Source organism: Triticum dicoccoides, chromosome 1A, assembly GCF_002162155.2.
Source record: "Triticum dicoccoides isolate Atlit2015 ecotype Zavitan chromosome 1A, WEW_v2.0, whole genome shotgun sequence".
NCBI lineage: Eukaryota > Viridiplantae > Streptophyta > Magnoliopsida > Poales > Poaceae > Triticum > Triticum dicoccoides.
The window spans coordinates 125,466,132-125,475,949 of record NC_041380.1 but is presented as its reverse complement, the minus strand read 5'-3'; positions in this window follow the sequence as shown (position 1 = coordinate 125,475,949).

Genomic DNA, 9,818 nt, shown 5'->3' with positions numbered 1-9,818 from the left:
GCCGGCTCCGAGAGGACGGTGCGCATCGGCTTCCTCCATCGCCGACGACGACAATGTCAACGCTGCACCTGCTCACCTCCCGCAGCGGACCGGATTCGGTCGGATCTGTGACCATCGGTGAGGAGAGAGATAGTGTGGACACTGCCATCTTGTTTTGATATGGAGAGGGTGAGAGAGCGAGACGCGATAAACTATATCATACAAGAGGCTATAATGGAGTAAAACAATCTCTCCATAGCAGTGGTTTTAAATAGAATACGCGCGTTCCCAGAAAAAAGAAACGAAAACTGGCGGACAATTTTTTAACGTACCGAGAAAGAAAACTCGATCAAAAACACGCCCCTGCTTCCAGGTCGCGAGAGTCATCACGCACACACACACATAGACATAGACATGCATATCCGTTTTTACGTAAAATTCCATTTCCGTCTCCATCTCCAATCATATTTGTCCAACTGACACATTATTTACGTTGTTAATTATATCCCCAGGAATATTAACGTACAACATCTCTTGTTTGCGGGCGTCCGGACCGCTGCCACGGCCGCTCCTGACCAACCCGAACCCTCTTCATCGCCCGCGCGTGCTTCCCCCCCCCCAAAACGGTCAGTGCCGCATTCATGTCCGGCCAGAGCGGACGCGACCTCTCACTGCGCTGGCATTGAAGCGGCGCACCGACCACAACATGCATGTAAAAAGTTCTTGGGAGTCCGTGCTACAGCTAGCTGTCCTCCCCCAACTCGTCAATCTCTTCCATTAGTACTAGTACTCCATGGTGCGATCCATCGACAAGCAGGCGGGAAAGTTATCGTATACTCGGTTTGCGGTGAGTGGCATGCCGAGCGACCGTGTGGGGTTGAGCCGTGGAGGAGGGTGAGACACGAACGCGACAGACGTGATTTTTAAACATTGGTTTTGCTCGATGGCGCGATCCAACGAAACGAAACATGGGTTTCTCTCCGTTTCCATATTTTCTCCGGAAAAATGGAAACTTTCCACTCCATTTTCATTCCTACTCCAAGGTTGCCCTGTTACAACATTCCATCAAATACAAAGGAAAACTAAAACACATGTTGATGCCTCTTAATGATTCAAAGATCATAGCCAATATTTACTTCACAACTAAAGACAAAAGTTGTGAGAGCATGTATGAAAGAAAAACTACTGATGGGGTCACAACGCCTTAAACCCTAAATCCTAAACAGGATTTAATTTCCTGGACAGGTAGAACATGTCGAAGGAAAGACGGCTGGCACCCTCGGATCATATGATGCTTTTGTGCAGTTCCACTAAAATCGAGCTGAGCATCCCTGATGGCAAAGATATTGAATAAGTGTGATTAGAATAATAGTACTGGCACTAGTTCATGAGACATAAACTCATCACAAGTAGAAGTCGGTAGAAGTAGAGAAAGATCGACATGGAGATGGAGCTACGCGGGGAGCTGCGGCAGTAGAGCAAGCCGGCTCCAAAAGGAACATGGACTACCTGGGACGTCGGGCTGTGTAGCTAGAAGGGCGGTTGGGACGCGGCATCGGCCCATACCGTGGTGACCCCCAATTGGGACGCACCGACTGTGGATTTTCTCCCTCGCCGATGTCGACCACATCTATGCAGAACATTGTTCCCTTCCCCCAGCTGTGGAATCAGGTCGGATATGTGATCAGCGGTGTGGCCACCGTCGTTCTATGCTTGTGAAGAGAGCAACCCAAGCAAGCAGGCTTGTAGCTTAGGCTCCTCCTAGTGTATATATAGCGGTTTTCTTTTTCTCTCCATATCAACCATTTTATATTGTGTACATGTCATTGAAGAGTGAAATAATGGTTGCTTCTTCCGACTAACTTATTGTGTGATTTGACTGCTCCTTTAGTGGCCCCTACACGTACTCCCCCTACGTGTATGCAACAGTCACACATACACATGGACGCATAAACGCGCGTGAAGCCCTAATGCATGCATGTCGGAGCACACGACGGAACACACACGGTCACGCTCAAGTGCTCAACCTACACGTGCATGCACACACATACTCAACTAGGGTGAGCTAGTGACTATATAAACACCAGAAAATGTATATATTGAGCGCAGAGCGTATTATGAAGTCCACTGACCATATTTTTACAAATATACAGTGACAGACAGTGTATTTATCTCATTTGAAATTAATCCATATTAACCGGAGAGGAGGTAGTATGGACTAGCATTACTTTGATGTGTCCCGTCAACTTGCCGAGCGAGGAGAAGCTTGCAGGACGGGAGAAGCTTGCACGCGGTGGCTCGCAGGACAAGGAGAAACTTTTGACTAATGCAAGCTCTCCTTCGCTCAGGCGGTGGATGTGCAACAGTTAATTCGGTGTCAGATTGCCAGAAGCATACATTGTACTAGTACTATTATTGTTGCACTTCCCGAAGAGGCGAACAACCAAGCGCAAAGTTTACTAGTACTAATACTACTACTATTGTCTATAGAGGTATGTACTATACTAGTACTAGGAACCGGATGGAGGAGCGTCTGCACTCTTATTATATTTTTAAAATGTGATAAAGCAATCTTCAACACATTTGGTTCTCTTCGAGGGTTCTCGCATGTGATAATGGAAGTTGATTGCATGGAACACTCGCCACAATTCTCGCTTAATTCTGGCTCATATCTTGTTACAAATAGGAGCGCTCGGTAATATTTCCTCTTTTTTTTTGGTTATTCAGCATGTAAACAGGTCAGCAAACTTTGCGGCGCATCTTTGTGCGAACTGTGGTTGTTGCACTTTGAATGTGGCCAAGAGCTGGCTTGATGAAACACCTCGCTTCCTACTTCTTTTTTTGCGGGGTACCTCGCTTCCTAGTGACCAGTATCTTGGCTGATCGCCCTAAGAATGCTTATATATGAATAAATCTCTCTCATTTACCCGCAAAAAAGATTAAGCCATGTTAACCGGAAAGGAGGGAGTATGGACTAGCACTACTTGTTGGTGTGTCCCGTAAACTCGCAGAATGAGGAGAAGCTTGCAGGACAAGGTGAAGCTCGCTTACGCCTTCTGACTAATGCAACGTACCCTCGCCCAGGTGGTGGACATGCATCGGTTCATTCGGTGTCAGATTGCTAGAGGCATACACTATACTAGTACCGAACATGCGAAATACCATCATTGTTCGACTTCATGAAGAGGAGAAGAGCCAAGCGCAAGGTTTAGTAGTACGAGTAGTACTACTACTAGAACCGCATGGTGGAGCCTCTGTACTCTTATTTTTTTCAATCTCCGATAAAGTACACATTTATTCCGGAGAAGGGTGGAAAACGGCAGCCCAACATGTAATGATGATATCGATCAACCGTACTCGAATATATCTTGGCCTCCGCACGATCCCGTCTGTGTGTTCTCGCTCCTCGTCTCTCTCAAGGAACGGCGGGTTGGCCATTTTGTCATCAATTGAGATCGGTTTGCTCACACTCCGGTCCCACATGTCAGTGATATGCCAAGAGGAGGTGCGTTAACCGACTGGCCATATGCGTACTTGGTTTTGCACCTTCATACTACTCCTCCCTCTGTCACAGTTTACAGGGCGAGCTTCATTATGATGCATTTCTCTCAATGCATTTCCACCACTAGAGAGACTTTAGATGCGTTTGGTTTAATGCTCAATTAATTAGGGCATGGTAACCGCAATTTTCTCTCGATGTAGTACTACAGAGTGGAGTAAGTGCATGCATGTGTGTACCCGGGGTGGAAGCACTGCATGCATGTGTGTACGCATTATTTCCTCTAGTAATAGACGCTGTGCTACAACTACCAACGCTATTTTTCAGGTCGATCGCTAGTCGCCTTGGTCCTAGATATTTTCTCTTTTTCTGAAGCACGCTCTATAAACAGTGACGGATGGAGTAGTATGAGCGGATTCAAAGAAGAGGGTATTGATGGTTGCTTCTTCCGAGCAACTTACAGTGGGAAAGGTGGGGCTTATGATTCGATTGCTCATTACTCACTATTAATGCGGCGCAACTACTGGTCCAAGTCTCCCATGCGGCTGTGCACTACCCCCTCGGTTCTTAAATATACTTTAGAGTATTTGTCTTTCTAGAGATTTCAACAAGTGACTACTCAAATATTTGTCTTTTTAGAGATTCAAATGGACTACTATATACAGATGTATATAGACTTATTTTAGAGTGTAGATTCACTCATTTTGCTCCGTATGTAGTCACTTGTTGAAATCTCTAGAAAGACAAATATTTAGCAACGGAGGGAGTACACATACGAAGCAAAATGAGTGAATCTACACTCTAAAATATGCCCATTTGAAATTTGTAAAAAGACAAATATTTAGGAATGAAGGAGTATAATTTTGTGCATGGCACATGAACCCGGATGCCGAAGAGGCTTCTGGCAATGTTATCAAGCTTCCAGCATTTGTTTACATAATTGACGTACTATACAAATAATTTTCCAGCGACATGAAATTGTACAATGGTGCGAGCTTTCAGCTTTTGTTTCGTGTGTCTTGGCATCGATGCTCTTTTCGAAACAATAAAAAACTAACTTCCTTGCTAATCAGAGCTAATATTTACATCACAACTGAAGACAAAGTTGTGAGAAGGTGTTAAATTAAAATTGATCCATGCTTTCATTGGCAGCAACGTCCCCCAGCTCTGTCTAAATCAACAAGGCATGTTGGGAAAAAATGTAGCTGTCTGGAGCATGCAACATTCCGATCATTTTGTGCAGTTCCACTAAAATAGAGCTGAGCATCCCTGTACCAAAGATATTAAGTGTGATTATGACAATAGAGGACTGCTGATGAAACAATAAACACAGAAATAGAAGCCGATCACCTTTGCAGTCTCTCTTAAGACTAACTAGTTGGAGAAGATTAGGCTCGGAGTTGGATGAGGAGGATAGAGCAAAACCAATCTCCCTTTGTGCAGTCGCACTGAAATGTAGAGACGTTGCCCATGTGACATTTTGGTAGAACTGCACAAAACACTCTTAAGAAAAAAGTGATTTGTGCAGTTCACCAAAAGGTCGCAATAGCAACGAGGTGAAATGGATAGCCCTGTTTGCAAAAAAAAGAGGTAGAAAGAAAACAATTACTGGCCAATAACAGTTGATGGCACATGCGACGACAAAAAAAGAAGCATATTCCTTGTCCTAAGGGAAGATAACAACACAGTTGTGTTTGTCTTAAACGGTGTGAGGACGAGATTGCAATATGGAAAGTACGCCGGACGAGCTACATTTTGGGTAAAGAATTATGGAAGATCCACATGCAGCAACGTGGGAAGACGGGCAGTGAAGCAAGGCCGGAGGGGATACCTGGAGGTCGTCGGGATGTAACTAGGTGAGCGGCGGCGGGTGGAATCTGCCCATACTACGACATCGAGCACGTGGCATAGGCTCTACCACTCCGGAGCTTGGTCAGAGAGAACGGTGTGTACCGCAAATCGGGACATGCTACCTCAGCGTCGTCGAACGGAGAAATGATGCACGTCCTCCCTTTCCGCCGGCGGACGGGATGCGGCCGGATCAGTGACCAACGGTGAAAGAGAGAGGCCACTGCAGCCTTGTGTGAGATACTCTGAAGAGAGACAAACCAGGAAGGCAGGCTCCATTGTATATAGTGGAGCGGACTACCTTTTTCTCCATAAAAATCATTTTATATTCTGTGTACGTGTCATTGAGAGATATAACTTCATTTAAAAATAACACGCCAACGCATCAAGTCGAACTTTGTTTCGTGCACGTGTGGTACATGACCTCCGTAGGTAAACAACCGCTACACGCGTTCAAATTAGCACGTGGGATGCCATTTCGTATAGAAATGAGCTCCACCCTGTACCCGCGCAGGTGTGGCTGGGCACGAAGTGTGAGTACGTGCACGGTGAACCTATTCTCATCTTGTATACGTACACCACCTACGTGGGGTTGTGTGAGAGAGATACAAACGTAGAGAGATAGTATAGGGTGTGGGTTCGTGAGAGTTTTTTAGGGGGGTAGGGTCAATAAAAAATGTAACATATGCAATGTGTGTGAAATAGAGTCCTGGATATATCATATATATAGAGGGGCGATCCACGAGAAGAGAGTGGAGGTATCATCGGCTTGAGGTGTCCATAGAATCGAAGAGAGGGGTGATGTGTGTGTGTGTGTGTGCGCGCGTGATCGATAAAGAATGACATCGAATTTGTGTGTGCCCATGTCAAAGATATAGAGTGGCTGGCCTACTGGAACGTGAGAGGGGACATGTGCAGTTTGTCTCTGTGGCATGGATACCAACCTACAGCGCTCGACTATCTGTGGGTGGTGGGGGGAGGCCAAATTAAGTATAGAGGTACAATGACTAGTATATGTGTGGAGGAGGAGAGAGGCCTACCTCATGTATTAAGGGAGATCGATCTACCTCATGTATTAAGGGAGATTGATCGGCATCCATGCATATATGTAGGATAGGAATAAGGTTGGGACAGAGACAGAGCTAGAGTGTTGGAGGGGGTGGTAGTGGAGTTGCTTCTAACAAATGGTGGGATAGGCTTGCTAGACAACCGGAGGGAACACCTGCAATATCAATAAGAGAGGGGATGGCTTCCTATCTGTGCACGTGCATGTGAGAGACGGGTCAGGAGGCATGCATGAATGATGAGGGGGGTGATATGGCTGTGGTAAGCAGACATAACTACATAGGAAGATCAATCGTCCATTGTCAGAGAAAGGAGAGACATAACTTGTGAGGTACGTTGATCGATGGGGGGAATAGTTAAAGTCGATCTTGGTATATGTTGGGAGATCGATCGGTATACATGCATGTGTGTGTTAGAAGCAAATGAGGCACGAGGAGAAGGATAGAGAGAGGGATGCATCTAGGAGGTGGTGCGAGAGTCATACTATATCGAGGGGGGAGGAGTGTGCGAGTACGAGATCGATGAAAAGAGTGGTGGGAGTGAGGCATGGACGGTGATAAGAGAAGAGGGGAAGCTTGTGTTTTGTGCTAGGCACACCTGGCTAGAGAGGCATATCGATCGATGTGTGCCGTAAAGAAGGAGATGGGGGCCTACACACACCTTGGGTGAACGACCTAAAGTGAAAATACGAATTTGTGCGATGGAGCAAGAGAATGCTGAGGGAGGGTGAGAGGGATGCGGGCGTGTGCATGCACGAGAGAAAGTTAGCGCTAGCTAGCTACAAAGATAAGAGGATTGTGTGGCTATAAAAGACGAATAGAGATCATACTTCATTATAAAAAGCGAATTCGGATATTTAAAGAATTTATCACAGTGTTTTAAACCGACGGATGTGTGAATATATATAATGGTGATACACATGGTGTGGTTATGAACATGTTATACTACATATAATATATTTTATGTCTACTCTTATAAAAACGGAGTTGTTGATGATGGTGTGCCTGCCATCCTGCAATATAGGATGTCTGATTTATATCTAACGGATAGGAAGGAAACTATGGCAATTTTGAAAAAAGATACCCACACCCCTCTCCATATTTGCAAATTAGGCCTCCCCTTGATCATGTTGATGTTCTGTGGAACGCATGGTCATCTTGCTAATACTATGTATAATATATAGAACATTGATCATAATTTGGGCTAATGTGTGGCTTTTGCAGCTCAGGTCTAAATACTTGTCATAATGTAGGGGGCGGGGCACTATACTATGTGTGATAAACACGGTGTACACGTATGGAACATGGTTTAGATTATGAATATATAGTTAGTACATCAAATGTACTATTATTTGGAATCAACATCAAGTGTATTCAAAAAAATAGAATTTGAGTTCATGTAGGAGGCTCGGCGTTCGGTGCACGGAGATGGACTCGCGCAGGAGGAGGTAGCTGTCTGGCGTCATGGCGACGTCGATGGCAGAGTGGCCAGACAAGGTAGAAGCCTCAATATAATCTGAAGACGGACCTGTGGAAGATGGCTGTGATGACACACGAGTGCGTCTGACTGGATTGTGCCCCAGACCCGGTATGTGGCTCGGCTTGGGCTTCCGGTTTTGATGTTAGGTTTAGGTGAATGGTTTGGGTAGTGGCCTAGCTAGCATCCCTTCATCATATGGATAGGAGTAGCGGCATATGTTGCCAAGATGGTTGATTCAGATATATTGTTTGTAATACTTTGTAAGGTCCTCGAGAATAATCAATAAAGTGGTCGTATGCATCTCCCAGATGCAGAGGCCGGGGGTCATCCTCCTTTTCTAAAAAAAGTACACATAGTTCATATCCATCTCTATAGTAATCATGTGGTGTGTTATTAAGGTAATATACGAATGATGGTTGAAGTTGGCAACAATCATGATTGTAGATTCTTATTGAAATACAGAAAGGAATTCAAATTCAGTTCGAATTGCAGCGGTAGTATAGACATTTGGAATGCACTAAAATGTTGGTATGAGTAGGTTACATGCATTATACAGCAAGCGAAAAATTTAATTGGACATAACATGGATTCATACTCCCTCCTTCCATCTATATAGGGCGCAATGCGTTTTTTAAGACCACCTTTGACTATTGACAAGATTAATAGTACATGACAAGCACAATGTGAAAATTATATCATTGAAAGAACCTTTCAAAGAAGAATTTAATGGTGTGCTTTGTGTAAGTTGCATGTCATATATTATTGCTCTAATATTTGGTCAAAGTTAGCATTGAAAAACGCATTAGGCCCTATATAGATGGAAGGAGGGACTAGCTTTGAATATCATTTTATAGTAAAATGGGGCAAGACTCTCTCTTTGTGTGGTGTGAATATTTTTATTTTTTCGTTTTCTTTTTGGTTGAGAGAAGTGCGAATTGATTTGGTACATACAAGTACAATATTACACATTAGGCTTGTCCCTAAAATTCAACTCACGCCTTGTTATATCCGCGCCTTGCTATCCCGAAATTACAACGCTCGTGAAAATTCCCTCTAGCTGCCAAATCCCGACACGCGAAATCCCCCTTCTAACGCTGAGCCGAAAGGGCCGCTAGTTCAAATCGGTGGGGTACTTTTGTAACACACACTACATTTTGGACAAGCGCGCCCCTAAGTCATGGTTCACCCCCTCCCATCGCCTCCTTTTTGCCATTCGAAATCCCAGGTCGCCATAACCTCTCCGCTCCAGCCGCGAAACCCCACCCTCCTCCGTCCGCCACCTCACCACTGCCCAGCCGAAGCCTCTTCCCTAACGACGTCGTCCACTGCAACAGCTCGATGTCCCTCGTCCACCTCCCGGGATGAGGATCCGTCGTCTATCTCGTCGTCCCGCCGGTTTAGCCGCCCCGTCCTCCACCTCCAAGGAGCTGCTTCGATGATCGCCTCGTCTATCGCGGTTGCTCCATCCCCACAATGACGAATTAACCTGCTCCACCGGAACTGCAACATCCTCACCAACTCCTGGGATGAAGCCAAGGCCTACTCGGCGCCCCCAAAGAGGTTGTACACTCATCGCATCACACATTCTCCTTAGCTCGACCTCCCGGCGCCGACGGTGCTCCATCCCGCACCTCATGTAGTGGCTACCTTGAAGCCGGAGCCGCAGGCGACATCTCCACGGCGGCTCCCCCCCAGTGCGGGGCCCCTTCGGCGCAGCGTCCATACCAGCCGGATTTGCTGTTGCTGCTCCGGCTCTCGCTCGCTCGCTCGCGCTGCTGTTGCTGCTCCAGCTCTCGCTCGATCGCTCGCTCGCCCAGATGTTGTTGCTCTGGCTCTCGCTCGCTCGCTCACGCTGCTGCTGCTCTCCCCCTGCTCGTGCTGCTGCTCTGCTCCGATTTAGCTACACTTCAGTCGACTGAATCAACTTTTGGGTCAGTCGATTTTTAGG